The sequence below is a fragment of the Balaenoptera borealis genome, assembly GCF_965194805.1.
Source record: "Balaenoptera borealis genome assembly, chromosome: 13".
In the NCBI taxonomy this organism is placed as follows: Eukaryota; Metazoa; Chordata; class Mammalia; order Artiodactyla; family Balaenopteridae; genus Balaenoptera; species Balaenoptera borealis.
Genome location: NC_138870.1, coordinates 29,893,605 through 29,920,374, shown reverse-complemented (window position 1 = coordinate 29,920,374; position 26,770 = coordinate 29,893,605).

The window sequence follows — 26,770 nt, the reverse complement described above, 5'->3', positions numbered from 1 at the left end:
TCGTTCACAGCAAACATGAGTCCCTGCAGTAGTGGAGCTGCCGAGGGAGAGCATGGCGAAACCCTGGCAACTTCGCTAAGTATCTTTTACTGTGCAGGCTTCGAAGTGTGGCAAAATCCCTGAAGGAGGGATGGCCTGAGCGAGGCCTAGTTGGCTCTACCACTTCCGGGGGCCTAGCAGGGTAAAGGAGGAAGAGTGCTCTTGCTCAGCTTGGACCTCACTTAGACGTCCTGCTAAACCAACGAGCCAGTCGGTGTGAGTTCCTGGATGGAAGGCTGAGCAGAGTGATTTTCAGAGTGCAGGTAGGGCCCTGGTCCTCACTGAGTCCACGTTCCCCAGCTCATGAAACCGGCTCAGACTGTCTTCGTGAGGTGGGTAAGCTCCGACAACCTAGGTTTCCAAAGGAAGACAGAGAGCAGTGTCCCGCCTTGGTCTCTGCATGCAAGAAGTGTTCTGAAGGGCCTACACGGCTGCTTGTTGCTCCGCAGGCAGAGAGGAGACGTGGGGGGAATCCGTGTGGTAGCATGGGAAACGGTGCGGAGGCCAGAGTGCTTGGAGTCCTGAAAGGTATCCTCGCGTTCCATTGAGGCACAACCACGGTGGAGACCTCATGGAAACCGAGGCACGCAGAGCTTGCACGGAGCAAACTTAGGCACTACCCTGAGGCTCAGGGTGGCCTTGCGCTTTCCCAGGAGGAACGAGGTCTGCAGGATTAACTCTCCTGCAGCGTGATAGGAACGCTGTTCATCGGGTGAAAGTGCTCGTTTGCTACGCAAGCGTACCTGCGGAGGCTATAACCTGGTCAACTTCAAGGTTTGGCAAGCAGCCCCTGAGACACTACAATCCAAGCTTCCAAAGGGAAAAGGCTGCTTTTGTCGGCAGAGCCAACGAACCCTTGTTAGCACCCAGCATAAGTACCTGCAGTACGGGAGCTGCGAAGGGAAACAAACGGACACACTGGGCACCTGAGAAGCTCCCCTCGACACTTGCAAGCAGCCTGTTTCTCTGGGGAAACATACTCGTTTCCTCCCCGGGCGTGCCTGCAGTGAGTAAAAGCTGGGCCTTCCTATGGTTTCGCAAACAGCTCCTAGGCTACAAGAATCCACCTTTCCAAAGGGGAAAAGACTGCTTTTTGAAGTGGGCCACCTATCCTAGTTCACAGCAAACATGAGTCCCTGCAGTAGTGGAGCTGCCGAGGAAGAATGGCGAAACCCTGGCAACTTCGCTAAATATCTTTTACTGTGCAGGCTTCGAAGTGTGGCAAGATCCCTGAAGGAGGGCTGGCCTGAGCGAGGCCTAGTTGGCTCTACCTCTTCCGTGGGCCTAGCAGGGTAAAGGAGGAATTGTGCTCTTGCTCAGCTTGGACCTCACTTAGACGTCCTGCTAAACCAACGAGCCAGTCGGTGTGAGCTCCTGGATGGAAGGCTGAGCAGAGTGATTTTCTGAGTGCAGGTAGGGACCTGGTCCTCACTGAGTCCACGTTCCCCAGCTCATGAGACTGGCTCAGACTGTCTTGGTGAGCTGGGTAAGCTGCGACAACCTAGGTTTCCAAAGGAAGACAGAGAGCAGTGTGCCGCCTTGGGCTCTGCATGCAAGAAGTGTTCTGAAGGGCCTACACGGCTGCTTGTTGCTCAGCAGGCAGAGAGGAGACGTGGGGGGGATCCGTGTGGTAGCATGGGAAACGGTGCGGAGGTCAGAGTGCTTGGAGTCCTGAAAGCTATCCTCGCGTTCCATTGAAGCACAACAACGGTGGAGACCTCATGGAAACCGAGGCACGCAGAGCTTGCCCGTTGGAAACTTAGGCACTACCCTGAGGCTCAGGGTGGCCTTACGCTTTCCCAGGAGGAAGGAGGTCTGCGGGATTAACTCTCCTCCAGCGTGACAGGAACCCTGTTCATTGGTAGAAAGTGCTCGTTTGCTACGCAAGCGTACCTGCGGAGGCTATAACCTGGGCAACTTCAAGGTTTGGCAAGCAGCCCCTGAGACACTACAATCCAAGCTTCCAAAGGGAAAAGGCTGCTTTTGTCGGCAGAGCCAACCAACTCTTTTTAGCACCCAGCATAAGTACCTGCAGTACGGGAGCTGCGAAAGGAAACAAACGGGACACACTGGGCACCTGAGAAGCTCTTCTCGACACTTGCAAGCAGCCTGTTGTTCTGGGGAAACATACTCGTTTCCTGCCCGGGCGTGCCTGCAGTGAGTAGAAGCTGGGCCTTCCTAGGGTTTCGCAAACAGCTCCGAGGCTCAAAGAATCCACATTTCCAAAGGGGAAAAGACTGCTTTTTGAAGCAGGGCCACCTATCCTCGTTCACAGCAAACATGAGTCCCTGCAGTAGTGGAGCTGCCGAGGGAGAGCATGGCGAAACCCTGGCAACTTCGCTAAGTATCTTTTACTGTGCAGGCTTCGAAGTGTGGCAAAATCCCTGAAGGAGGGATGGCCTGAGCGAGGCCTAGTTGGCTCTACCACTTCCGGGGGCCTAGCAGGGTAAAGGAGGAATTGTGCTCTTGCTCAGCTTGGACCTCACTTAGACGTCCTGCTAAACCAACGAGCAAGTCGGTGTGAGTTCCTGGATGGAAGGCTGAGCAGAGTGATTTTCAGAGTGCAGGTAGGGCCCTGGTCCTCACTGAGTCCACGTTCCCCAGCTCATGAAACCGGCTCAGACTGTCTTCGTGAGGTGGGTAAGCTCCGACAACCTAGGTTTCCAAAGGAAGACAGAGAGCAGTGTCCCGCCTTGGTCTCTGCATGCAAGAAGTGTTCTGAAGGGCCTACACGGCTGCTTGTTGCTCCGCAGGCAGAGAGGAGACGTGGGGGGAATCCGTGTGGTAGCATGGGAAACGGTGCGGAGGCCAGAGTGCTTGGAGTCCTGAGAGCTATCCTCGCGTTCCATTGAGGCACAACCACGGTGGAGACCTCATGGAAACCGAGGCACGCAGAGCTTGCACGGAGCAAACTTAGGCACTACCCTGAGGCTCAGGGTGGCCTTGCGCTTTCCCAGGAGGAACGAGGTCTGCAGGATTAACTCTCCTGCAGCGTGATAGGAACGCTGTTCATCGGGTGAAAGTGCTCGTTTGCTACGCAAGCGTACCTGCGGAGGCTATAACCTGGTCAACTTCAAGGTTTGGCAAGCAGCCCCTGAGACACTACAATCCAAGCTTCCAAAGGGAAAAGGCTGCTTTTGTCGGCAGAGCCAACGAACCCTTGTTAGCACCCAGCATAAGTACCTGCAGTACGGGAGCTGCGAAGGGAAACAAACGGACACACTGGGCACCTGAGAAGCTCCCCTCGACACTTGCAAGCAGCCTGTTTCTCTGGGGAAACATACTCGTTTCCTCCCCGGGCGTGCCTGCAGTGAGTAAAAGCTGGGCCTTCCTATGGTTTCGCAAACAGCTCCTAGGCTACAAGAATCCACGTTTCCAAAGGGGAAAAGACTGCTTTTTGAAGTGGGCCACCTATCCTAGTTCACAGCAAACATGAGTACCTGCAGGAGTGGAGCTGCCGAGGGAGAGCATGGCGAAACCCTGGCAACTTCGCTAAGTATCTTTTACTGTGCAGGCTTCGAAGTGTGGCAAGATCCCTGAAGGAGCCTGGTCTGAGCGAGGCCTAGTTGGCTCTACCTCTTCCGTGGGCCTAGCAGGGTAAAGGAGGAAGTGTGTTCTTTGCTCAGCTTGGACCTCACTTAGACGTCCTGCTAAACCAACGAGCCAGTCGGTGTGAGCTCCTGGATGGAAGGCTGAGCAGAGTGATTTTCTGAGTGCAGGTCGGGTCCTGGTCCTCACTGAGTCCACGTTCCCCAGCTCATGAGACCGGCTCAGACTGTCTTGGTGAGCTGGGTAAGCTGCGACAACCTAGGTTTCCAAAGGAAGACAGAGAGCAGTGTGCCGCCTTGGGCTCTGCATGCAAGAAGTGTTCTGAAGGGCCTACACGGCTGCTTGTTGCTCAGCAGGCAGAGAGGAGACGTGGGGGGAATCCGTGTGGTAGCATGGGAAACGGTGCGGAGGCCAGAGTGCTTGGAGTCCTGAAAGCTATCCTCGCGTTCCATTGAGGCACAACCACGGTGGAGACCTCATGGAAACCGAGGCACGCAGAGCTTGCACGGAGCAAACTTAGGCACTACCCTGAGGCTCAGGGTGGCCTTGCGCTTTCCCAGGAGGAACGAGGTCTGCGGGATTAACTCTCCTCCAGCGTGACAGGAACCCTGTTCATCGGTAGAAAGTGCTCGTTTGCTACGCAAGCGTACCTGCGGAGACTATAACCTGGGCAACTTCAAGGTTTGGCAAGCAGCCCCTGAGACACTACAATCCAAGCTTCCAAAGGGAAAAGGCTGCTTTTGTCGGCAGAGCCAACCAACTCTTTTTAGCACCCAGCATAAGTACCTGCAGTACGGGAGCTGCGAAGGGAAACAAACGGCACACACTGGGCACCTGAGAAGCTCTTCTCGACACTTGCAAGCAGCCTGTTTCTCTGGGGAAACATACTCGTTTCCTGCCCGGGCGTGCCTGCAGTGAGTAGAAGCTGGGCCTTCCTAGGGTTTCGCAAACAGCTCCGAGGCTCAAAGAATCCACATTTCCAAAGGGGAAAAGACTACTTTTTGAAGCAGGGCCACCTATCCTCGTTCACAGCAAACATGAGTCCCTGCAGTAGTGGAGCTGCCGAGGGAGAGCATGGCGAAACCCTGGCAACTTCGCTAAGTATATTTTACTGTGCAGGCTTCGAACTGTGGCAAGATCCCTGAAGGAGGGATGGCCTGAGCGAGGCCTAGTTGGCTCTACCTCTTCCGTGGGCCTAGCAGGGTAAAGGAGGAAGAGTGCTCTTTGCTCAGCTTGGACCTCACTTAGACGTCCTGCTAAACCAACGAGCCAGTCGGTGTGAGCTATGGATGGAAGGCTGAGCTGCGTGATTTTCAGAGTGCAGGTAGGGCCCTGGTCCTCACTGAGTCCACGTTCCCCAGCTCATGAAACCGGCTCAGACTGTCTTCGTGAGGTGGGTAAGCTCCGACAACCTAGGTTTCCAAAGGAAGACAGAGAGCAGTGTCCCGCCTTGGTCTCTGCATGCAAGAAGTGTTCTGAAGGGCCTACACGGCTGCTTGTTGCTCAGCAGGCAGAGAGGAGACGTGGGGGGAATCCGTGTGGTAGCATGGGAAACGGTGCGGAGGCCAGAGTGCTTGGAGTCCTGAAAGCTATCCTCGCGTTCCATTGAGGCACAACCACGGTGGAGACCTCATGGAAACCGAGGCACGCAGAGCTTGCACGGAGCAAACTTAGGCACTACCCTGAGGCTCAGGGTGGCCTTGCGCTTTCCCAGGAGGAACGAGGTCTGCAGGATTAACTCTACTGCCGCGTGACAGGAACGCTGTTCATCGGGTGAAAGTGCTCGTTTGCTACGCAAGCGTACCTGCGGAGGCTATAACCTGGTCAACTTCAAGGTTTGGCAAGCAGCCCCTGAGACACTACAATCCAAGCTTCCAAAGGGAAAAGGATGCTTTTGTCGGCAGAGCCAACCAACCCTTGTTAGCACACAGCATAAGTACCTGCAGTACGGGAGCTGCGAAGGGAAACACACGGGACACACTGGGCACCTGAGAAGCTCCCCTCGACACTTGCAAGCAGCCTGTTTCTCTGGGGAAACATACTCGTTTCCTGCCCGGGCGTGCCTGCAGTGAGTAGAAGCTGGGCCTTCCTAGGGTTTCGCAAACAGCTCCTAGGCTACAAGAATCCACATTTCCAAAGGGGAAAAGTCTGCTTTTTGAAGCAGGGCCACCTATCCTCGTTCACAGCAAACATGAGTCCCTGCAGTAGTGGAGCTGCCGAGGGAGAGCATGGCGAAACCCTGGCAACTTCGCTAAGTATCTTTTACTGTGCAGGCTTCGAACTGTGGCAAGATCCCTGAAGGAGGGATGGCCTGAGCGAGGCCTAGTTGGCTCTACCTCTTCCGGGGGCCTAGCAGGGTAAAGGAGGAATTGTGCTCTTGCTCAGCTTGGACCTCACTTAGACGTCCTGCTAAACCAACGAGCCAGTCGCTGTGAGTTCCTGGATGGAAGGCTGAGCAGAGTGATTTTCTGAGTGCACGTATGGCCCTGCTCCTCATTGAGTTCACGTTCCTCAGCACATGAGACCGGCTCAGACTGTCTTCGTAGCTGGGGCAAGCTGCAACAACCTAGGTTTCCAAAGGAAGACAGAGAGCAGTGTGCCGCCTTGGGCTCTGCATGCAAGAAGGGTTCTGAAGGGCCTACACGGCTGCTTGTTGCTCAGCAGGCAGAAAGGAGACGTGGGGGGGATCCGTGTTGTAGCATGGGAAACGGTGCGGAGGCCAGAGTGCTTGGATTCCTGAGAGCTATCCTCGCGTTCCATTGAGGCACAACAAAGGTGGAGACCTCATGGAAACCGAGGCACGCAGAGCTTGCCCGGAGTAAACTCGGGCACTACCCTGAGGCTCACGGTGGCCTTGCGCTTTCCCAGGAGGAACGAGGTCTGCAGGATTAACTCTCCTCCAGCGTGATAGGAACGCTGTTCATCGGGTGAAAGTGCTCGTTTGCTACGCAAGCGTACCTGCGGAGGCTATAACCTGGGCAACTTCAAGGTTTGGCAAGCAGGCCCTGAGACACTACAATCCAAGCTTCCAAAGGGAAAAGGCTGCTTTTGTCGGCAGAGCCAACCAACTCTTTTTAGCACCCAGCATAAGTACCTGCAGTACGGGAGCTGCGAAGGGAAACAAACGGGACACACTGGGCACCTGAGAAGCTCTTCTCGACACTTGCAAGCAGCCTGTTTCTCTGCGGAAACATACTCGTTTCCTCCCCGGGCGTGCCTGCAGTGAGTAAAAGCTGGGCCTTCCTAGGGTTTCGCAAACAGCTCCTAGGCTACAAGAATCCACATTTCCAAAGGGGAAAAGACTGCTTTTGGAAGCAGGGCCACCTATCCTCGTTCACAGCAAACATGAGTCCCTGCAGTAGTGGAGCTGCCGAGGGAGAGCATGGCGAAACCCTGGCAACTTCGCTAAGTATCTTTTACTGTGCAGGCTTCGAAGTGTGGCAAGATCCCTGAAGGAGGCCTCGTCTGAGCGAGGCCTAGTTGGCTCTACCTCTTCCGTGGGCCTAGCAGGGTAAAGGAGGAATTGTGCTCTTGCTCAGCTTGGACCTCACTTAGACGTCCTGCTAAACCAACGAGCCAGTCGGTGTGAGTTCCTGGATGGAAGGCTGAGCAGAGTGATTTTCTGAGTGCACGTATGGCCCTGCTCCTCATTGAGTTCACGTTCCTCAGCACATGAGACCGGCTCAGACTGTCTTCGTAGCTGGGGCAAGCTGCAACAACCTAGGTTTCCAAAGGAAGACAGAGAGCAGTGTGCCGCCTTGGGCTCTGCATGCAAGAAGGGTTCTGAAGGGCCTACACGGCTGCTTGTTGCTCAGCAGGCAGAGAGGAGACGTGGGGGGGATCCGTGTTGTAGCATGGGAAACGGTGCGGAGGCCAGAGTGCTTGGAGTCCTGAAAACTATCCTCGCGTTCCATTGAGGCACAACCACGGTGGAGACCTCATGGAAACCGAGGCACGCAGAGCTTGCCCGGAGTAAACTCAGGAACTACCCTGAGGCTCACGGTGGCCTTGCCCTTTCCCAGGAGGAACGAGGTCTGCAGGATTAACTCTCCTCCAGCGTGATAGGAACGCTGTTCATCGGGTGAAAGTGCTCGTTTGCTACGCAAGCGTACCTGCGGAGGCTATAACCTGGTCAACTTCAAGGTTTGGCAAGCAGCCCCTGAGACACTACAATCCAAGCTTCCAAAGGGAAAATGATGCTTTTGTCGGCAGAGCCAACCAACCCTTGTTAGCACCCAGCATAAGTACCTGCAGTACGGGAGCTGCGAAGGGAAACAAACGGGACACACTGGGCACCTGAGAAGCTCCCCTCGACACTTGCAAGCAGCCTGTTTCTCTGGGGAAACATACTCGTTTCCTCCCCGGGCGTGCCTGCAGTGAGTAGAAGCTGGGCCTTCCTAGGGTTTCGCAAACAGCTCCTAGGCTACAAGAATCCACATTTCCAAAGGGGAAAAGACTGCTTTTGGAAGCAGGGACACCTATACTAGTTCAAAGCAAACATGAGTACCTGCAGTAGTGGAGCTGCCGAGGGAGAGCATGGCGAAACCCTGGCAACTTCGCTAAGTATCTTTTACTGTGCAGGCTTCGAAGTGTGGCAAGATCCCTGAAGGAGGCCTGGTCTGAGCGAGGCCTAGTTGGCTCTACCTCTTCCGTGGGCCTAGCAGGGTAAAGGAGGAAGAGTGCTCTTTGCTCAGCTTGGACCTCACTTAGACGTCCTGCTAAACCAACGAGCCAGTCGGTGTGAGCTCCTGGATGGAAGGCTGAGCAGAGTGATTTTCAGAGTGCAGGTAGGGCCCTGGTCCTCACTGAGTCCACGTTCCCCAGCTCATGAAACCGGCTCAGACTGTCTTCGTGAGGTGGGTAAGCTCCGACAACCTAGGTTTCCAAAGGAAGACAGAGAGCAGTGTGCCGCCTTGGTCTCTGCAGGCAAGAAGTGTTCTGAAGGGCCTACACGGCTGCTTGTTGCTCAGCAGGCAGAGAGGAGACGTGGGGGGGATCCGTGTGGTAGCATGGGAAACGGTGCGGAGGTCAGAGTGCTTGGAGTCCTGAAAGCTATCCTCGCGTTCCATTGAAGCACAACAACGGTGGAGACCTCATGGAAACCGAGGCACGCAGAGCTTGCCCGTTGGAAACTTAGGCACTACCCTGAGGCTCAGGGTGGCCTTGCGCTTTCCCAGGAGGAACGAGGTCTGCGGGATTAACTCTCCTCCAGCGTGACAGGAACCCTGTTCATCGGTAGAAAGTGCTCGTTTGCTACGCAAGCGTACCTGCGGAGGCTATAACCTGGGCAACTTCAAGGTTTGGCAAGCAGCCCCTGAGACACTACAATCCAAGCTTCCAAAGGGAAAAGGCTGCTTTTGTCGGCAGAGCCAACCAACTCTTTTTAGCACCCAGCATAAGTACCTGCAGTACGGGAGCTGCGAAGGGAAACAAACGGGACACACTGGGCACCTGAGAAGCTCTTCTCGACACTTGCAAGCAGCCTGTTTCTCTGGGGAAACATACTCGTTTCCTGCCCGGGCGTGCCTGCAGTGAGTAGAAGCTGGGCCTTCCTAGGGTTTCGCAAACAGCTCCGACGCTCAAAGAATCCACATTTCCAAAGGGGAAAAGACTGCTTTTTGAAGCAGGGCCACCTATCCTCGTTCACAGCAAACATGAGTCCCTGCAGTAGTGGAGCTGCCGAGGGAGAGCATGGCGAAACCCTGGCAACTTCGCTAAGTATCTTTTACTGTGCAGGCTTCGAACTGTGGCAAGATCCCTGAAGGTGGGATGGCCTGAGCGAGGCCTAGTTGGCTCTACCTCTTCCGGGGGCCTAGCAGGGTAAAGGAGGAATTGTGCTCTTGCTCAGCTTGGACCTCACTTAGACGTCCTGCTAAACCAACGAGCCAGTCGGTGTGAGTTCCTGGATGGAAGGCTGAGCAGAGTGATTTTCTGAGTGCACGTATGGCCCTGCTCCTCATTGAGTTCACGTTCCTCAGCACATGAGACCGGCTCAGACTGTCTTCGTAGCTGGGGCAAGCTGCAACAACCTAGGTTTCCAAAGGAAGACAGAGAGCAGTGTGCCGCCTTGGGCTCTGCATGCAAGAAGGGTTCTGAAGGGCCTACACGGCTGCTTGTTGCTCAGCAGGCAGAGAGGAGACGTGGGGGGAACCGTGTTGTAGCATGGGAAACGGTGCGGAGGCCAGAGTGCTTGGATTTCTGACAGCTATCCTCGCGTTCCATTGAGGCACAACAAAGGTGGAGACCTCATGGAAACCGAGGCACGCAGAGCTTTCCCGGAGTAAACTCAGGCACTACCCTGGGGCTCACGGTGGCCTTGCGCTTTCCCAGGAGGAACGAGGTCTGCAGGATTAACTCTCCTCCAGCGTGATAGGAACGCTGTTCATCGGGTGAAAGTGCTCGTTTGCTACGCAAGCGTACCTGCGGAGGCTATAACCTGGTCAACTTCAAGGTTTGGCAAGCAGCCCCTGAGACACTACAATCCAAGCTTCCAAAGGGAAAAGGATGCTTTTGTCGGCAGAGCCAACCAACCCTTGTTAGCACCCAGCATAAGTACCTGCAGTACGGGAGCTGCGAAGGGAAACAAACGGGACACACTGGGCACCTGAGAAGCTCCCCTCGACACTTGCAAGCAGCCTGTTTCTCTGGGGAAACATACTCGTTTCCTCCCCGGGCGTGCCTGCAGTGAGTAGAAGCTGGGCCTTCCTAGGGTTTCGCAAACAGCTCCTAGGCTACAAGAATCCACATTTCCAAAGGGGAAAAGACTGCTTTTGGAAGCAGGGACACCTATACTAGTTCAAAGCAAACATGAGTCCCTGCAGTAGTGGAGCTGCCGAGGGAGAGCATGGCGAAACCCTGGCAACTTCGCTAAGTATCTTTTACTGTGCAGGCTTCGAAGTGTGGCAAGATCCCTGAAGGAGGCCTGGTCTGAGCGAGGCCTAGTTGGCTCTACCTCTTCCGTGGGCCTAGCAGCGTAAAGGAGGAAGAGTGCTCTTTGCTCAGCTTGGACCTCACTTAGACGTCCTGCTAAACCAACGAGCCAGTCGGTGTGAGCTCCTGGATGGAAGGCTGAGCAGAGTGATTTTCAGAGTGCAGGTAGGGCCCTGGTCCTCACTGAGTCCACGTTCCCCAGCTCATGAAACCGGCTCAGACTGTCTTCGTGAGGTGGGTAAGCTCCGACAACCTAGGTTTCCAAAGGAAGACAGAGAGCAGTGTCCCGCCTTGGTCTCTGCATGCAAGAAGTGTTCTGAAGGGCCTACACGGCTGCTTGTTGCTCAGCAGGCAGAGAGGAGACGTGGGGGGAATCCGTGTGGTATCATGGGAAACGGTGCGGAGGGCCAGAGTGCTTGGAGTCCTGAAAGCTATCCTCGCGTTCCATTGAGGCACAACCACGGTGGAGACCTCATGGAAACCGAGGCACGCAGAGCTTGCACGGAGCAAACTTAGGCACTACCCTGAGGCTCAGGGTGGCCTTGCGCTTTCCCAGGAGGAACGAGGTCTGCAGGATTAACTCTCCTGCAGCGTGATAGGAACGCTGTTCATCGGGTGAAAGTGCTCGTTTGCTACGCAAGCGTACCTGCGGAGGCTATAACCTGGTCAACTTCAAGGTTTGGCAAGCAGCCCCTGAGACACTACAATCCAAGCTTCCAAAGGGAAAAGGCTGCTTTTGTCGGCAGAGCCAACGAACCCTTGTTAGCACCCAGCATAAGTACCTGCAGTACGGGAGCTACGAAGGGAAACAAACGGACACACTGGGCACCTGAGAAGCTCCCCTCGACACTTGCAAGCAGCCTGTTTCTCTGGGGAAACAAACTCGTTTCCTCCCCGGGCGTGACTGCAGTGAGTAAAAGCTGGGCCTTCCTATGGTTTCGCAAACAGCTCCTAGGCTACAAGAATCCACCTTTCCAAAGGGGAAAAGACTGCTTTTTGAAGTGGGCCACCTATCCTAGTTCACAGCAAACATGAGTCCCTGCAGTAGTGGAGCTGCCGAGGGAGAATGGCGAAACCCTGGCAACTTCGCTAAATATCTTTTACTGTGCAGGCTTCGAAGTGTGGCAAGATCCCTGAAGGAGGGCTGGCCTGAGCGAGGCCTAGTTGGCTCTACCTCTTCCGTGGGCCTAGCAGGGTAAAGGAGGAAGTGTGTTCTTTGCTCAGCTTGGACCTCACTTAGACGTCCTGCTAAACCAACGAGCCAGTCGGTGTGAGCTCCTGGATGGAAGGCTGAGCAGAGTGATTTTCTGAGTGCAGGTAGGGTCCTGGTCCTCACTGAGTCCACGTTCCCCAGCTCATGAGACCGGCTCAGACTGTCTTGGTGAGCTGGGTAAGCTGCGACAACCTAGGTTTCCAAAGGAAGACAGAGAGCAGTGTGCCGCCTTGGGCTGTGCATGCAAGAAGTGTTCTGAAGGGCCTACACGGCTGCTTGTTGCTCAGCAGGCAGAGAGGAGACGTGGGGGGGATCCGTGTGGTAGCATGGGAAACGGTGCGGAGGTCAGAGTGCTTGGAGTCCTGAAAGCTATCCTCGCGTTCCATTGAAGCACAACAACGGTGGAGACCTCATGGAAACCGAGGCACGCAGAGCTTGCCCGTTGGAAACTTAGGCACTACCCTGAGGCTCAGGGTGGCCTTGCGCTTTCCCAGGAGGAACGAGGTCTGCGGGATTAACTCTCCTCCAGCGTAACAGGAACCCTGTTCTTCGGTAGGAAGTGCTCGTTTGCTACGCAAGCGTACCTGCGGAGGCTATAACCTGGGTAACTTCAAGGTTTGGCAAGCAGCCCCTGAGACACTACAATCCAAGCTTCCAAAGGGAAAAGGCTGCTATTGTCGGCAGAGCCAACCAACCCTTGTTAGCACCCAGCATAAGTACCTGCAGTACGGGAGCTGCGAAGGGAAACAAACGGGACACACTGGGCACCTGAGAAGCTCTTCTCGACACTTGCAAGCAGCCTGTTTCTCTGGGGAAACATACTCGTTTCCTGCCCGGGCGTGCCTGCAGTGAGTAGAAGCTGGGCCTTCCTAGGGTTTCGCAAACAGCTCCGAGGCTCAAAGAATCCACATTTCCAAAGGGGAAAAGACTGCTTTTTGAAGCAGGGCCACCTATCCTCGTTCACAGCAAACATGAGTCCCTGCAGTAGTGGAGCTGCCGAGGGAGAGCATGGCGAAACCCTGGCAACTTCGCTAAGTATCTTTTACTGTGCAGGCTTCGAACTGTGGCAAGATCCCTGAAGGAGGGATGGCCTGAGCGAGGCCTAGTTGGCTCTACCTCTTCCGGGGGCCTAGCAGGGTAAAGGAGGAATTGTGCTCTTGCTCAGCTTGGACCTCACTTAGACGTCCTGCTAAACCAACGAGCCAGTCGGTGTGAGCTCCTGGATGGAAGGCTGAGCAGAGTGATTTTCTGAGTGCACGTATGGCCCTGGTCCTCATTGAGTTTACGTTCCTCAGCACATGAGACCGGCTCAGACTGTCTTCGTAGCTGGGGCAAGCTGCAACCACCGAGGTTTCCAAAGGAAGACAGAGAGCAGTGTGCCGCCTTGGGCTCTGCATGCAAGAAGGGTTCTGAAGGGCCTACACGGCTGCTTGTTGCTCAGCAGGCAGAGAGGAGACGTGCGGGGGATCCGTGTTGTAGCATGGGAAACGGTGCGGAGGCCAGAGTGCTTGGAGTCCTGAAAGCTATCCTCGCGTTCCATTGAGGCACAACAAAGGTGGAGACCTCATGGAAACCGAGGCATGCAGAGCTTGCCCGGAGTAAACTCAAGCACTACCCTGAGGCTCAGGGTGGACTTGCGCTTTCCCAGGAGGAACGAGGTCTGCGGGATTAACTCTCCTCCACCGTGACAGGAACCCTGTTCCTCGGGTGAAAGTGCTCGTTTGCTATTCAAGCGTACCTCTGGAGGCTATAACCTGGGCAACTTCAAGGTTTGGCAAGCAGCCCCTGAGACACTACAATCCAAGCTTCCAAAAGGAAAAGGCTGCTTTTGTCGGAAGAGCCACCTACCCTTGTTAGCCCCCAGCATAAGTACCTGCAGGATGTCAGCTGCGAAGGGAAACAAACGGGACACACTGGGCACCTGAGAAGCTCCGCTCGACACTTGCAAGCAGCCTGTTTCTCTGGGGAAACATACTCGTTTCCTCCCCGGGCGTGTCTGCCGTGAGTAGAAGCTGGGCCTTCCTAGGGTTTTGCAAACAGCTCCGAGGCTACAAGAATCCACGTTTCCAAAGGGGAAAAGACTGCTTTTTGAAGCAGGGCCACCTATCCTCGTTCACAGCAAACATGAGTCCCTGCAGTAGTGGAGCTGCCGAGGGAGAGCATGGCGAAACCCTGGCAACTTCGCTAAGTATCTTTTACTGTGCAGGCTTCGAACTGTGGCAAGATCCCTGAAGGAGGGATGGCCTGAGCGAGGCCTAGTTGGCTCTACCTCTTCCGTGGGCCTAGCAGGGTAAAGGAGGAGGAGTGCTCTTGCTCAGCTTGGACCTCACTTAGACGTCCTGCTAAACCAACGAGCCAGTCGGTGTGAGTTCCTGGATGGAATGCTGAGCAGAATGATTTTCTGAGTGCACGTATGGCCCTGGTCCTCATTGAGTTCACGTTCCTCAGCACATGAGACCGGCTCAGACTGTCTTCGTAGCTGGGGCAAGCTGCAACATCCTAGGTTTCCAAAGGAAGACAGAGAGCAGTGTGCCGCCTTGGGCTCTGCATGCAAGAAGGGTTCTGAAGGGCCTACACGGCTGCTTGTTGCTCAGCAGGCAGAGAGGAGACGTGGGGGGGATCCGTGTTGTAGCATGGGAAACGGTGCGGAGGCCAGAGTGCTTGGAGTCCTGAAAACTATCCTCGCGTTCCATTGAGGCACAACAAAGGTGGAGACCTCATGGAAAGCGAGGCACGCAGAGCTTGCCCGGAGTAAACTCAGGAACTACCCTAAGGCTCAGGGTGGCCTTGCGCTTTCCCAGGAGGAACGAGGTCTGCGGGATTAACTCTCCTCCAGCGTGACAGGAACCCTGTTCATCGGTAGGAAGTGCTCGTTTGCTACGCAAGCGTACCTGCGGAGGCTATAACCTGGGCAACTTCAAGGTTTGGCAAGCAGCCCCTGAGACACTACAATCCAAGCTTCCAAAGGGAAAAGGCTGCTTTTGTCGGCAGAGCCAACCAACTCTTGTTAGCACCCAGCATAAGTACCTGCAGTACGGGAGCTGCGAAGGGAAACAAACGGGACACACTGGGCACCTGAGAAGCTCCCCTCGACACTTGCAAGCAGCCTGTTTCTCTGGGGAAACATACTCGTTTCCTCCCCGGGCGTGCCTGCAGTGAGTAGAAGCTGGGCCTTCCTAGGGTTTCGCAAACAGCTCCTAGGCTACAAGAATCCACATTTCCAAAGGGGAAAAGACTGCTTTTGGAAGCAGGGACACCTATACTAGTTCAAAGCAAACATGAGTACCTGCAGTAGTGGAGCTGCCGAGGGAGAGCATGGCGAAACCCTGGCAACTTCGCTAAGTATCTTTTACTGTGCAGGCTTCGAAGTGTGGCAAGATCCCTGAAGGAGGCCTGGTCTGAGCGAGGCCTAGTTGGCTCTACCTCTTCCGTGGGCCTAGCAGGGTAAAGGAGGAAGAGTGCTCTTTGCTCAGCTTGGACCTCACTTAGACGTCCTGCTAAACCAACGAGCCAGTCGGTGTGAGCTCCTGGATGGAAGGCTGAGCAGAGTGATTTTCAGAGTGCAGGTAGGGACCTGGTCCTCACTGAGTCCACGTTCCCCAGCTCATGAAACCGGCTCAGACTGTCTTCGTGAGGTGGGTAAGCTCCGACAACCTAGGTTTCCAAAGGAAGACAGAGAGCAGTGTCCCGCCTTGGTCTCTGCATGCAAGAAGTGTTCTGAAGGGCCTACACGGCTGCTTGTTGCTCCGCAGGCAGAGAGGAGACGTGGGGGGAATCCGTGTGGTATCATGGGAAACGGTGCGGAGGGCCAGAGTGCTTGGAGTCCTGAAAGCTATCCTCGCGTTCCATTGAGGCACAACCACGGTGGAGACCTCATGGAAACCGAGGCACGCAGAGCTTGCACGGAGCAAACTTAGGCACTACCCTGAGGCTCAGGGTGGCCTTGCGCTTTCCCAGGAGGAACGAGGTCTGCAGGATTAACTCTCCTGCAGCGTGATAGGAACGCTGTTCATCGGGTGAAAGTGCTCGTTTGCTACGCAAGCGTACCTGCGGAGGCTATAACCTGGTCAACTTCAAGGTTTGGCAAGCAGCCCCTGAGACACTACAATCCAAGCTTCCAAAGGGAAAAGGCTGCTTTTGTCGGCAGAGCCAACGAACCCTTGTTAGCACCCAGCATAAGTACCTGCAGTACGGGAGCTGCGAAGGGAAACAAACGGACACACTGGGCACCTGAGAAGCTCCCCTCGACACTTGCAAGCAGCCTGTTTCTCTGGGGAAACAAACTCGTTTCCTCCCCGGGCGTGACTGCAGTGAGTAAAAGCTGGGCCTTCCTATGGTTTCGCAAACAGCTCCTAGGCTACAAGAATCCACCTTTCCAAAGGGGAAAAGACTGCTTTTTGAAGTGGGCCACCTATCCTAGTTCACAGCAAACATGAGTCCCTGCAGTAGTGGAGCTGCCGAGGGAGAATGGCGAAACCCTGGCAACTTCGCTAAATATCTTTTACTGTGCAGGCTTCGAAGTGTGGCAAGATCCCTGAAGGAGGGCTGGCCTGAGCGAGGCCTAGTTGGCTCTACCTCTTCCGTGGGCCTAGCAGGGTAAAGGAGGAAGTGTGTTCTTTGCTCAGCTTGGACCTCACTTAGACGTCCTGCTAAACCAACGAGCCAGTCGGTGTGAGCTCCTGGATGGAAGGCTGAGCAGAGTGATTTTCTGAGTGCAGGTAGGGTCCTGGTCCTCACTGAGTCCACGTTCCCCAGCTCATGAGACCGGCTCAGACTGTCTTGGTGAGCTGGGTAAGCTGCGACAACCTAGGTTTCCAAAGGAAGACAGAGAGCAGTGTGCCGCCTTGGGCTCTGCATGCAAGAAGTGTTCTGAAGGGCCTACACGGCTGCTTGTTGCTCAGCAGGCAGAGAGGAGACGTGGGGGGGATCCGTGTGGTAGCATGGGAAACGGTGCGGAGGTCAGAGTGCTTGGAGTCCTGAAAGCTATCCTCGCGTTCCATTGAAGCACAACAACGGTGGAGACCTCATGGAAACCGAGGCACGCAGAGCTTGCCCGTTGGAAACTTAGGCACTACCCTGAGGCTCAGGGTGGCCTTGCGCTTTCCCAGGAGGAACGAGGTCTGCGGGATTAACTCTCCTCCAGCGTAACAGGAACCCTGTTCTTCGGTAGGAAGTGCTCGTTTGCTACGCAAGCGTACCTGCGGAGGCTATAACCTGGGTAACTTCAAGGTTTGGCAAGCAGCCCCTGAGACACTACAATCCAAGCTTCCAAAGGGAAAAGGCTGCTATTGTCGGCAGAGCCAACCAACCCTTGTTAGCACCCAGCATAAGTACCTGCAGTTCGGGAGCTGCGAAGGGAAACAAACGGGACACACTGGGCACCTGAGAAGCTCTTCTCGACACTTGCAAGCAGCCTGTTTCTCTGGGGAAACATACTCGTTTCCTGCCCGGGCGTGCCTGCAGTGAGTAGAAGCTGGGCCTTCCTAGGGTTTCGCAAACAGCTCCGAGGCTCAAAGAATCCACATTTCCAAAGGGGAAAAGACTGCTTTTTGAAGCAGGGCCACCTATCCTCGTTCACAGCAAACATGAGTCCCTGCAGTAGTGGAGCTGCCGAGGGAGAGCATGGCGAAACCCTGGCAACTTCGCTAAGTATCTTTTACTGTGCAGGCTTCGAACTGTGGCAAGATCCCTGAAGGAGGGATGGCCTGAGCGAGGCCTAGTTGGCTCTACCTCTTCCGGGGGCCTAGCAGGGTAAAGGAGGAATTGTGCTCTTGCTCAGCTTGGACCTCACTTAGACGTCCTGCTAAACCAACGAGCCAGTCGGTGTGAGCTCCTGGATGGAAGGCTGAGCAGAGTGATTTTCTGAGTGCACGTATGGCCCTGGTCCTCATTGAGTTTACGTTCCTCAGCACATGAGACCGGCTCAGACTGTCTTCGTAGCTGGGGCAAGCTGCAACCACCTAGGTTTCCAAAGGAAGACAGAGAGCAGTGTGCCGCCTTGGGCTCTGCATGCAAGAAGGGTTCTGAAGGGCCTACACGGCTGCTTGTTGCTCAGCAGGCAGAGAGGAGACGTGGGGGGGATCCGTGTTGTAGCATGGGAAACGGTGCGGAGGCCAGAGTGCTTGGAGTCCTGAAAGCTATCCTCGCGTTCCATTGAGGCACAACAAAGGTGGAGACCTCATGGAAACCGAGGCATGCAGAGCTTGCCCGGAGTAAACTCAAGCACTACCCTGAGGCTCAGGGTGGACTTGCGCTTTCCCAGGAGGAACGAGGTCTGCGGGATTAACTCTCCTCCACCGTGACAGGAACCCTGTTCCTCGGGTGAAAGTGCTCGTTTGCTATTCAAGCGTACCTCTGGAGGCTATAACCTGGGCAACTTCAAGGTTTGGCAAGCAGCCCCTGAGACACTACAATCCAAGCTTCCAAAAGGAAAAGGCTGCTTTTGTCGGAAGAGCCACCTACCCTTGTTAGCCCCCAGCATAAGTACCTGCAGGATGTCAGCTGCGAAGGGAAACAAACGGGACACACTGGGCACCTGAGAAGCTCCGCTCGACACTTGCAAGCAGCCTGTTTCTCTGGGGAAACATACTCGTTTCCTCCCCGGGCGTGTCTGCCGTGAGTAGAAGCTGGGCCTTCCTAGGGTTTTGCAAACAGCTCCGAGGCTACAAGAATCCACGTTTCCAAAGGGGAAAAGACTGCTTTTTGAAGCAGGGCCACCTATCCTCGTTCACAGCAAACATGAGTCCCTGCAGTAGTGGAGCTGCCGAGGGAGAGCATGGCGAAACCCTGGCAACTTCGCTAAGTATCTTTTACTGTGCAGGCTTCGAACTGTGGCAAGATCCCTGAAGGAGGGATGGCCTGAGCGAGGCCTAGTTGGCTCTACCTCTTCCGTGGGCCTAGCAGGGTAAAGGAGGAGGAGTGCTCTTGCTCAGCTTGGACCTCACTTAGACGTCCTGCTAAACCAACGAGCCAGTCGGTGTGAGTTCCTGGATGGAATGCTGAGCAGAATGATTTTCTGAGTGCACGTATGGCCCTGGTCCTCATTGAGTTCACGTTCCTCAGCACATGAGACCGGCTCAGACTGTCTTCGTAGCTGGGGCAAGCTGCAACATCCTAGGTTTCCAAAGGAAGACAGAGAGCAGTGTGCCGCCTTGGGCTCTGCATGCAAGAAGGGTTCTGAAGGGCCTACACGGCTGCTTGTTGCTCAGCAGGCAGAGAGGAGACGTGGGGGGGATCCGTGTTGTAGCATGGGAAACGGTGCGGAGGCCAGAGTGCTTGGATTCCTGAGAGCTATCCTCGCGTTCCATTGAGGCACAACAAAGGTGGAGACCTCATGGAAACCGAGGCACGCAGAGCTTGCCCGGAGTAAACTCAGGCACTACCCTGAGGCTCACGGTGGCCTTGCGCTTTCCCAGGAGGAACGAGGTCTGCAGGATTAACTCTCCTCCAGCGTGATAGGAACGCTGTTCATCGGGTGAAAGTGCTCGTTTGCTACGCAAGCGTACCTGCGGAGGCTATAACCTGGTCAACTTCAAGGTTTGGCAAGCAGCCCCTGAGACACTACAATCCAAGCTTCCAAAGGGAAAAGGCTGCTTTTGTCGGCAGAGCCAACCAACCCTTGTTAGCACCCAGCATAAGTACCTGCAGTACGGGAGCTGCGAAGGGAAACAAACGGGACACACTGGGCACCTGAGAAGCTCCCCTCGACACTTGCAAGCAGCCTGTTTCTCTGGGGAAACATACTCGTTTCCTCCCCGGGCGTGCCTGCAGTGAGTAGAAGCTGGGCCTTCCTAGGGTTTCGCAAACAGCTCCTAGGCTACAAGAATCCACATTTCCAAAGGGGAAAAGACTGCTTTTGGAAGCAGGGACACCTATACTAGTTCAAAGCAAACATGAGTACCTGCAGTAGTGGAGCTGCCGAGGGAGAGCATGGCGAAACCCTGGCAACTTCGCTAAGTATCTTTTACTGTGCAGGCTTCGAAGTGTGGCAAGATCCCTGAAGGAGGCCTGGTCTGAGCGAGGCCTAGTTGGCTCTACCTCTTCCGTGGGCCTAGCAGGGTAAAGGAGGAAGAGTGCTCTTTGCTCAGCTTGGACCTCACTTAGACGTCCTGCTAAACCAACGAGCCAGTCGGTGTGAGCTCCTGGATGGAAGGCTGAGCAGAGTGATTTTCTGAGTGCAGGTAGGGACCTGGTCCTCACTGAGTCCACGTTCCCCAGCTCATGAGACTGGCTCAGACTGTCTTGGTGAGCTGGGTAAGCTGCGACAACCTAGGTTTCCAAAGGAAGACAGAGAGCAGTGTGCCGCCTTGGGCTCTGCATGCAAGAAGTGTTCTGAAGGGCCTACACGGCTGCTTGTTGCTCAGCAGGCAGAGAGGAGACGTGGGGGGGATCCGTGTGGTAGCATGGGAAACGGTGCGGAGGTCAGAGTGCTTGGAGTCCTGAAAGCTATCCTCGCGTTCCATTGAAGCACAACAACGGTGGAGACCTCATGGAAACCGAGGCACGCAGAGCTTGCCCGTTGGAAACTTAAGCACTACCCTGAGGCTCAGGGTGGCCTTCTGCTTTCCCAGGAGGAAGGAGGTCTGCGGGATTAACTCTCCTCCAGCGTGACAGGAACCCTGTTCATCGGTAGAAAGTGCTCGTTTGCTACGCAAGCGTACCTGCGGAGGCTATAACCTGGGCAACTTCGAGGTTTGGCAAGCAGCCCCTGAGACACTACAATCCAAGCTTCCAAAGGGAAAAGGCTGCTTTTGTCGGCAGAGCCAACCAACTCTTTTTAGCACCCAGCATAAGTACCTGCAGTACGGGAGCTGCGAAGGGAAACAAACGGGACACACTGGGCACCTGAGAAGCTCTTCTCGACACTTGCAAGCAGCCTGTTGTTCTGGGGAAACATACTCGTTTCCTGCCCGGGCGTGCCTGCAGTGAGTAGAAGCTGGGCCTTCCTAGGGTTTCGCAAACAGCTCCGAGGCTCAAAGAATCCACATTTCCAAAGGGGAAAAGACTGCTTTTTGAAGCAGGGCCACCTATCCTCGTTCACAGCAAACATGAGTCCCTGCAGTAGTGGAGCTGCCGAGGGAGAGCATGGCGAAACCCTGGCAACTTCGCTAAGTATCTTTTACTGTGCAGGCTTCGAAGTGTGGCAAAATCCCTGAAGGAGGGATGGCCTGAGCGAGGCCTAGTTGGCTCTACCACTTCCGGGGGCCTAGCAGGGTAAAGGAGGAATTGTGCTCTTGCTCAGCTTGGACCTCACTTAGACGTCCTGCTAAACCAACGAGCCAGTCGGTGTGAGTTCCTGGATGGAAGGCTGAGCAGAGTGATTTTCAGAGTGCAGGTAGGGCCCTGGTCCTCACTGAGTCCACGTTCCCCAGCTCATGAAACCGGCTCAGACTGTCTTCGTGAGGTGGGTAAGCTGCAACAACCTAGGTTTCCAAAGGAAGACAGAGAGCAGTGTGCCGCCTTGGTCTCTGCATGCAAGAAGTGTTCTGAAGGGCCTACACGGCTGCTTGTTGCTCCGCAGGCAGAGAGGAGACGTGGGGGGAATCCGTGTGGTAGCATGGGAAACGGTGCGGAGGCCAGAGTGCTTGGAGTCCTGAAAGCTATCCTCGCGTTCCATTGAGGCACAACCACGGTGGAGACCTCATGGAAACCGAGGCACGCAGAGCTTGCACGGAGCAAACTTAGGCACTACCCTGAGGCTCAGGGTGGCCTTACGCTTTCCCAGGAGGAACGAGGTCTGGAGGATTAACTCTCCTGAAGCGTGATAGGAACGCTGTTCATCGGGTGAAAGTGCTCGTTTGCTACGCAAGCGTACCTGCGGAGGCTATAACCTGGGCAACTTCAAGGTTTGGCAAGCAGCCCCTGAGACACTACAATCCAAGCTTCCAAAGGGAAAAGGCTGCTTTTGTCGGCAGAGCCAACGAACCCTTGTTAGCACCCAGCATAAGTACCTGCAGTACGGGAGCTGCGAAGGGAAACAAACGGACACACTGGGCACCTGAGAAGCTCCCCTCGACACTTGCAAGCAGCCTGTTTCTCTGGGGAAACATACTCGTTTCCTCCCCGGGCGTGCCTGCAGTGAGTAAAAGCTGGGCCTTCCTATGGTTTCGCAAACAGCTCCTAGGCTACAAGAATCCACGTTTCCAAAGGTGAAAAGACTGCTTTTTGAAGTGGGCCACCTATCCTAGTTCACAGCAAACATGAGTCCCTGCAGTAGTGGAGCTGCCGAGGAAGAATGGCGAAACCCTGGCAACTTCGCTAAATATCTTTTACTGTGCAGGCTTCGAAGTGTGGCAAGATCCCTGAAGGAGGGCTGGCCTGAGCGAGGCCTAGTTGGCTCTACCTCTTCCGTGGGCCTAGCAGGGTAAAGGAGGAATTGTGCTCTTGCTCAGCTTGGACCTCACTTAGACGTCCTGCTAAACCAACGAGCCAGTCGGTGTGAGCTCCTGGATGGAAGGCTGAGCAGAGTGATTTTCTGAGTGCAGGTAGGGACCTGGTCCTCACTGAGTCCACGTTCCCCAGCTCATGAGACTGGCTCAGACTGTCTTGGTGAGCTGGGTAAGCTCCGACAACCTAGGTTTCCAAAGGAAGACAGAGAGCAGTGTGCCGCCTTGGGCTCTGCATGCAAGAAGTGTTCTGAAGGGCCTACACGGCTGCTTGTTGCTCAGCAGGCAGAGAGGAGACGTGGGGGGGATCCGTGTGGTAGCATGGGAAACGGTGCGGAGTCAGAGTGCTTGGAGTCCTGAAAGCTATCCTCGCGTTCCATTGAAGCACAACAACGGTGGAGACCTCATGGAAACCGAGGCACGCAGAGCTTGCCCGTTGGAAACTTAGGCACTACCCTGAGGCTCAGGGTGGCCTTGCGCTTTCCCAGGAGGAAGGAGGTCTGCGGGATTAACTCTCCTCCAGCGTGACAGGAACCCTGTTCATCGGTAGAAAGTGCTCGTTTGCTACGCAAGCGTACCTGCGGAGGCTATAACCTGGGCAACTTCAAGGTTTGGCAAGCAGCCCCTGAGACACTACAATCCAAGCTTCCAAAGGGAAAAGGCTGCTTTTGTCGGCAGAGCCAACCAACTCTTTTTAGCACCCAGCATAAGTACCTGCAGTACGGGAGCTGCGAAGGGAAACAAACGGGACACACTGGGCACCTGAGAAGCTCTTCTCGACACTTGCAAGCAGCCTGTTGTTCTGGGGAACAATACTCGTTTCCTGCCCGGGCGTGCCTGCAGTGAGTAGAAGCTGGGCCTTCCTAGGGTTTCGCAAACAGCTCCGAGGCTCAAAGAATCCACATTTCCAAAGGGGAAAAGACTGCTTTTTGAAGCAGGGCCACCTATCCTCGTTCACAGCAAACATGAGTCCCTGCAGTAGTGGAGCTGCCGAGGGAGAGCATGGCGAAACCCTGGCAACTTCGCTAAGTATCTTTTACTGTGCAGGCTTCGAAGTGTGGCAAAATCCCTGAAGGAGGGATGGCCTGAGCGAGGCCTAGTTGGCTCTACCACTTCCGGGGGCCTAGCAGGGTAAAGGAGGAAGAGTGCTCTTGCTCAGCTTGGACCTCACTTAGACGTCCTGCTAAACCAACGAGCCAGTCGGTGTGAGTTCCTGGATGGAAGGCTGAGCAGAGTGATTTTCAGAGTGCAGGTAGGGCCCTGGTCCTCACTGAGTCCACGTTCCCCAGCTCATGAAACCGGCTCAGACTGTCTTCGTGAGGTGGGTAAGCTCCGACAACCTAGGTTTCCAAAGGAAGACAGAGAGCAGTGTCCCGCCTTGGTCTCTGCATGCAAGAAGTGTTCTGAAGGGCCTACACGGCTGCTTGTTGCTCCGCAGGCAGAGAGGAGACGTGGGGGGAATCCGTGTGGTAGCATGGGAAACGGTGCGGAGGCCAGAGTGCTTGGAGTCCTGAAAGGTATCCTCGCGTTCCATTGAGGCACAACCACGGTGGAGACCTCATGGAAACCGAGGCACGCAGAGCTTGCACGGAGCAAACTTAGGCACTACCCTGAGGCTCAGGGTGGCCTTGCGCTTTCCCAGGAGGAACGAGGTCTGCAGGATTAACTCTCCTGCAGCGTGATAGGAACGCTGTTCATCGGGTGAAAGTGCTCGTTTGCTACGCAAGCGTACCTGCGGAGGCTATAACCTGGTCAACTTCAAGGTTTGGCAAGCAGCCCCTGAGACACTACAATCCAAGCTTCCAAAGGGAAAAGGCTGCTTTTGTCGGCAGAGCCAACGAACCCTTGTTAGCACCCAGCATAAGTACCTGCAGTACGGGAGCTGCGAAGGGAAACAAACGGACACACTGGGCACCTGAGAAGCTCCCCTCGACACTTGCAAGCAGCCTGTTTCTCTGGGGAAACATACTCGTTTCCTCCCCGGGCGTGCCTGCAGTGAGTAAAAGCTGGGCCTTCCTATGGTTTCGCAAACAGCTCCTAGGCTACAAGAATCCACGTTTCCAAAGGGGAAAAGACTGCTTTTTGAAGTGGGCCACCTATCCTAGTTCACAGCAAACATGAGTCCCTGCAGTAGTGGAGCTGCCGAGGGGGAGCATGGCGAAACCCTGGCAACTTCGCTAAGTATCTTTTACTGTGCAGGCTTCGAAGTGTGGCAAGATCCCTGAAGGAGGCCTGGTCTGAGCGAGGCCTAGTTGGCTCTACCTCTTCCGTGGGCCTAGCAGGGTAAAGGAGGAAGAGTGCTCTTTGCTCAGCTTGGACCTCACTTAGACGTCCTGCTAAACCAACGAGCCAGTCGGTGTGAGCTCCTGGATGGAAGGCTGAGCAGAGTGATTTTCTGAGTGCAGGTAGGGACCTGGTCCTCACTGAGTCCACGTTCCCCAGCTCATGAGACTGGCTCAGACTGTCTTGGTGAGCTGGGTAAGCTGCGACAACCTAGGTTTCCAAAGGAAGACAGAGAGCAGTGTGCCGCCTTGGGCTCTGCATGCAAGAAGTGTTCTGAAGGGCCTACACGGCTGCTTGTTGCTCAGCAGGCAGAGAGGAGACGTGGGAGGGATCCGTGTGGTAGCATGGGAAACGGTGCGGAGGTCAGAGTGCTTGGAGTCCTGAAAGCTATCCTCGCGTTCCATTGAAGCACAACAACGGTGGAGACCTCATGGAAACCGAGGCACGCAGAGCTTGCCCGTTGGAAACTTAAGCACTACCCTGAGGCTCAGGGTGGCCTTCCGCTTTCCCAGGAGGAAGGAGGTCTGCGGGATTAACTCTCCTCCAGCGTGACAGGAACCCTGTTCATCGGTAGAAAGTGCTCGTTTGCTACGCAAGCGTACCTGCGGAGGCTATAACCTGGGCAACTTCGAGGTTTGGCAAGCAGCCCCTGAGACACTACAATCCAAGCTTCCAAAGGGAAAAGGCTGCTTTTGTCGGCAGAGCCAACCAACTCTTTTTAGCACCCAGCATAAGTACCTGCAGTACGGGAGCTGCGAAGGGAAACAAACGGGACACACTGGGCACCTGAGAAGCTCTTCTCGACACTTGCAAGCAGCCTGTTGTTCTGGGGAAACATACTCGTTTCCTGCCCGGGCGTGCCTGCAGTGAGTAGAAGCTGGGCCTTCCTAGGGTTTCGCAAACAGCTCCGAGGCTCAAAGAATCCACATTTCCAAAGGGGAAAAGACTGCTTTTTGAAGCAGGGCCACCTATCCTCGTTCACAGCAAACATGAGTCCCTGCAGTAGTGGAGCTGCCGAGGGAGAGCATGGCGAAACCCTGGCAACTTCGCTAAGTATCTTTTACTGTGCAGGCTTCGAAGTGTGGCAAAATCCCTGAAGGAGGGATGGCCTGAGCGAGGCCTAGTTGGCTCTACCACTTCCGGGGGCCTAGCAGGGTAAAGGAGGAAGAGTGCTCTTGCTCAGCTTGGACCTCACTTAGACGTCCTGCTAAACCAACGAGCCAGTCGGTGTGAGCTCCTGGATGGAAGGCTGAGCAGAGTGATTTTCAGAGTGCAGGTAGGGCCCTGGTCCTCACTGAGTCCACGTTCCCCAGCTCATGAAACCGGCTCAGACTGTCTTCGTGAGGTGGGTAAGCTCCGACAACCTAGGTTTCCAAAGGAAGACAGAGAGCAGTGTCCCGCCTTGGTCTCTGCATGCAAGAAGTGTTCTGAAGGGCCTACACGGCTGCTTGTTGCTCCGCAGGCAGAGAGGAGACGTGGGGGGAATCCGTGTGGTAGCATGGGAAACGGTGCGGAGGTCAGAGTGCATGGAGTCCTGAAAGGTATCCTCGCGTTCCATTGAGGCACAACCACGGTGGAGACCTCATGGAAACCGAGGCACGCAGAGCTTGCACGGAGCAAACTTAGGCACTACCCTGAGGCTCAGGGTGGCCTTGCGCTTTCCCAGGAGGAACGAGGTCTGCAGGATTAACTCTCCTGCAGCGTGATAGGAACGCTGTTCATCGGGTGAAAGTGCTCGTTTGCTACGCAAGCGTACCTGCGGAGGCTATAACCTGGTCAACTTCAAGGTTTGGCAAGCAGCCCCTGAGACACTACAATCCAAGCTTCCAAAGGGAAAAGGCTGCTTTTGTCGGCAGAGCCAACGAACCCTTGTTAGCACCCAGCATAAGTACCTGCAGTACGGGAGCTGCGAAGGGAAACAAACGGACACACTGGGCACCTGAGAAGCTCCCCTCGACACTTGCAAGCAGCCTGTTTCTCTGGGGAAACATACTCGTTTCCTCCCCGGGCGTGCCTGCAGTGAGTAAAAGCTGGGCCTTCCTATGGTTTCGCAAACAGCTCCTAGGCTACAAGAATCCACGTTTCCAAAGGGGAAAAGACTGCTTTTTGAAGTGGGCCACCTATCCTAGTTCACAGCAAACATGAGTCCCTGCAGTAGTGGAGCTGCCGAGGAAGAATGGCGAAACCCTGGCAACTTCGCTAAATATCTTTTACTGTGCAGGCTTCGAAGTGTGGCAAGATCCCTGAAGGAGGGCTGGCCTGAGCGAGGCCTAGTTGGCTCTACCTCTTCCGTGGGCCTAGCAGGGTAAAGGAGGAATTGTGCTCTTGCTCAGCTTGGACCTCATTTAGACGTCCTGCTAAACCAACGAGC